The sequence below is a fragment of the Aotus nancymaae genome, unplaced genomic scaffold, assembly GCF_030222135.1.
Source record: "Aotus nancymaae isolate 86718 unplaced genomic scaffold, 86718_ANA_hifiasm-v0.15.2.pri h1tg000008l, whole genome shotgun sequence".
Classification (NCBI taxonomy): Eukaryota; Metazoa; Chordata; class Mammalia; order Primates; family Aotidae; genus Aotus; species Aotus nancymaae.
The window spans coordinates 15,061,771-15,065,870 of NW_026988419.1; the positions used below are offsets into that span (position 1 = coordinate 15,061,771).

General features: G+C 46.4%; 1 pseudogene; it reads right to left on the reverse strand.

Annotated features, from left to right (window-relative positions):
- Positions 1 to 588: 588 nt before the first annotated feature.
- Positions 589 to 1,920, reverse strand: LOC105712702 (tubulin beta-2B chain-like; annotated as a pseudogene).
- Positions 1,921 to 4,100: the final 2,180 nt, after the last annotated feature.

Sequence of the window (4,100 nt, forward strand, 5' to 3'; positions counted from 1 at the left end):
GTTTGTTACATAGGTAAACTTGTATCATGGGGGTTTGTTGTATAGATTATTTCATCACCCAGATACTAAGCCTAGTACCCAATCCTCTCCCTCCTCCATCCTCCACCCTTTGAAAGGCCCCAGCGTGTGTTGTTCCTGCCTATGTGTCCATGTGGTCTCATCATTTATCTCCCACTTACAAGCAAGAACAGGCAGTATTTGGTTTCCTGTTCCTGCATTAGGTTGCTAAAGATAATAGCCTCCAGCTCTATCCATGTTCCTGAAAAGGACATGATATCCTTCTTTTTGATGACTGCATAGTATTCCATGGTGTATATGTACCCCATTTTCTTTTTTCCAATATAAATGTTTATGTGATTTTAGCCATTACAACAGTAATTCAGAAATATTCTCAAATGTTACATTGATGTCATTGATATTACAAAAAAAGAAGAAAAAAGTGACAGGCAACAGTGAAGAGCACCAGAGACCCAGCGCACACCTAAAGCGGACCATGCTTCTTTCCTTCAACTGCCAGAGTATCCTCCCGGGAAGCCCCCCACCCCCTCGCCTTCCTCCTCTGCTTTCCCTAACACACCTCTGGGGCATCTATGCCTCCTCCTCGCCCTCCTCCTCCTTGACCTCCCCTTGTTCGTCGGCCATGGCATCCTGGTACTGCTGGTACTCAGACGCCAGGTCGGTCATGTTGCTCTCGGCCTCAGTGAACCCCATCTGGTCCATGCCCTCGCACGTGTACCAGTGCAGGAAGGCCTTGCGCCAGAACATGGCTGTGAACTGCTCCGAGATGTACTTGAACAGTTCCTGGATGGCTGTGCTCTTGTCGATGAACGTGGCTGACATCTTTAGGCCACGGGGCGGGACGTCACACATGGCCGTCTTCATGTTGCTGGGGATCCACTCTACAAAGTAGCTGCTGTTCTTGTTCTGCACGTTGAGCATCTGCTCATCCACCTCCTTCATGGACATGTGGCCCTGGAAGATGGCAGCCACTGTCAGGTAGCGGCCGTGGTGGGGGTCACAGGCGGCCATCCTGTTCTTGGAGTCAAACATCTGCTGGGTGAGCTCGGGCACCGTGAGCACGCGGTACTGCTGGCTGTCCTGGCTGGTCTGGGGCACTAAGCTGGCATGAAGAAGTGCAGGCACGGGAAGGACACCATGTTCACTGCCAGCTTGCGCAGGTCTGCGTTCAGCTGGCCCGGGAAGCGCAGGCAAGTGGTGACCCCGCTCATGGTGGCCGACACCAGGTCGTTGAGGTCCCCATAGATGGGGGTGGTGAGCTTCAGGGTGCAGAAGCAGATGTCATACAGGGCCTCATTGTCTATGCAGTAGGTTTCATCTGTGTTTTCCACCAGCTGGTGGACAGAAAGGGTGGCATTGTAGGTCTCCACCACCGTGTCTGACGCCTTGGGTCAGGGCATGATGCTGGAAGTGTTCATGATGCTGTCTGGGTACTCCTCCCAGATCTTGCTGATGAGCAGAGTGCCCATTCCGGACCCCGTGCCACCCCCCAGAGAGTGGGTCAGCTGGAAGCCCTGAAGACAGTCACAGCTGACTCCTTCTTCACCACATCCAGGACCGAGTCTACCAGCTCAGCTCCCTCTGTGTAGTGACCCCTGGCCCAGTTATTCCCAGCTCCACTCTGGCCAAACACAAAATTGTCTGGTCTGAAGATCTAGCCGAACGATCCAGGCCTAACAGAATCCATCATGCCTGGCTCCAGATCCACGAGGATGTCCCAGGGAACGTATTTGTTACCAGTGCTTCATTGCAGTAAACATTGATTCTCTCCAGCTGCAAATCACTGTCTCCATGGTAACAGCCAGTGGGGTCAATACCATGTTCATCACTGATGACCTCCCAAAACTTGGCGCCAATCTGGTTGCCACACTGGCCAGCCTGGATGTGCATGATCTCACGCATGGGGCCTTGTCAGCGACCTGCTCCATTGGCGTCTGGTGGGTCTGTCTGCCCTCCCCTCACACACTGACTGCGGGGTCACCAGAAAGGCACTCGGGAAGTGATGGGCTGAGGCACATTTTCTTTCTTTTCTTTTTTTTGAGACGGAGTTTCACTCTTGTTGCCCAGGCTGGAGTGCAATGGCGAGATCTCGGCTCACCGCAACCTCCACCTCCTGGGTTCAAGAAATTCTCCTGCCTCAACCTCCTGAGTAGCTGGGATTACAGGTGCGTGCCACCATGCCCAGCTAATTTTTTGTATTTTTTTTTTTTTTAGTAGAGACAGGGTTTCACCATGTTGACCAGGATGGTCTGGATCTCTTGACCTCGTGATCCACCTGCCTCAGCCTCCCAAAGTGCTGGGATCACAGGCGTGAGCCACCGCGCCCGGCGAGGCACGTTGTCTTTATCCAGTCTACCACTGATGGGCAGTTAGGTTGATTCTATGTCTTTGCTATTGTGAATAGTGCTGCAATGAACATATGCATGCATGTGTCTTTATGGTAGAACAATTTATATTCCTCTGGGTTTATACCCAGTAATGAGATTGCTGGGTTGAATGATAGTTGTTTTTAGGTCTTTGAGGAATAGCCACACTGTCTTCCACAATGGTTGAACTAACTTGCACACCCACCAGCAGTGGAGAAGCGGTCTGCTCTCACTTTCTGATACAAATGTAGCATACTCTGTTACTGCTCCTCACCTTACTTTTCTCACCTAACAGTATGTCCTGGATATCTTTCCGCCTTACTAAAGAAACGTCTTTCCCATCTCCCTCTTTTCTAATGTAAGTATTTCATGCTATAAATTCCCCTCCTAGTAATGCTTTAGCCATGTCCTGCAGATTTTGATATGTTGCGTTTTCATTTTAATTCAGTTCAATGTAGTTTTTATTTCCCTTGAGTCTTAACCCATGGATTATTTAGAAGTGTGTTGTTTAGTTATCAAGTGTTTGGAGATTTTTCTGACTATCTTTCTGTTAGTGGTTCCTAGTTTGATTCCATTGCAGTCAGAGGACCTACTTGTATGATTTCAATCCTTTTAAATTTCTTAAGATTTGTCTTGTGCCTCAGGATATGGTGTGTCTGATATATATTTTGTAGACATTTGAAAAGAATGTATGTTCACTATTGTTGGGTACCACATTCTATTGGTGCTATTTAGCTCCCTTTGGTTGGTGCTACAGTTTTTCTATATGCTTCTATTTCTCTCTGTTTATTCTATCAATTGTTGATAATGGGCTGTTGGAGTTTCCAGCTAAAATTGCAGATTTGTCTATTTCTCTTTCCAGTTTGATCAGTTTTTGCTTCACATGCTTTGCAGCTCTGCTGTTTTGTATATGCACATTTAGAATTACTATGTCTTCTTGGTAAATAAAAGATTGACTCTTTTATTACTATGCAATATCCCTCTCTGTCCCTGGAATTTTTTTTCTCGTCTACTTTATATGATATTAATATAGCCACTCTTCCTTTCTTTTTCTCCATAAACTCAACCAAGTGCTACCTTCTTTCTTTTGATGAATTTGCATGATATATTTTTTCCATCCACTCACTTTCAATCTGCCTATATTTTTATATTTGAAGTGAGTTTCTTGTGGACAACATAGAGTTGGTCATGTTTTTTATTCTACTCTACCAATCTCTGTCTTTTAGCTGATACATTTAAACCATTTACGTCTAATAGCTTAAGTCGGCCATTTTATTTTTCGGTTTTTCTTTGTTTCTTCTGGTTTATCTTTCTGTTTTCTTTTCCTTGTTGGTTACTGGAACATTTTATTTTTATGGTGAAAAGATAAGATATACCTATATTTAAAACTAGCCAGCAGGACTCAGTTTAGATGATCCCAGTTTTGTTGGCAACATCCAAAGCATCGTAATCAGGAGCCAGGCGAACATATGCCTTCTTCTCCACATCAGTGTCACAGAGCTTCTTCACAGCCTGTTTGAGCTGGTGCTTGTTGGCTTTAACATCCACAGCGAACACAGTAAGCTGTTGTCTTCTGTCTTCTTCATGGCAGACTCAGTGGTCAGTGGGAATGAAGATAGCATGGCGGTCAAGCTTGTTTCTCCTGGGGACGCTCTTCTGAGGATATTTGGGTCCCCTCCTGAGTCTCAGTGTCTTGGGCCACTGAAAGGGGAGTGA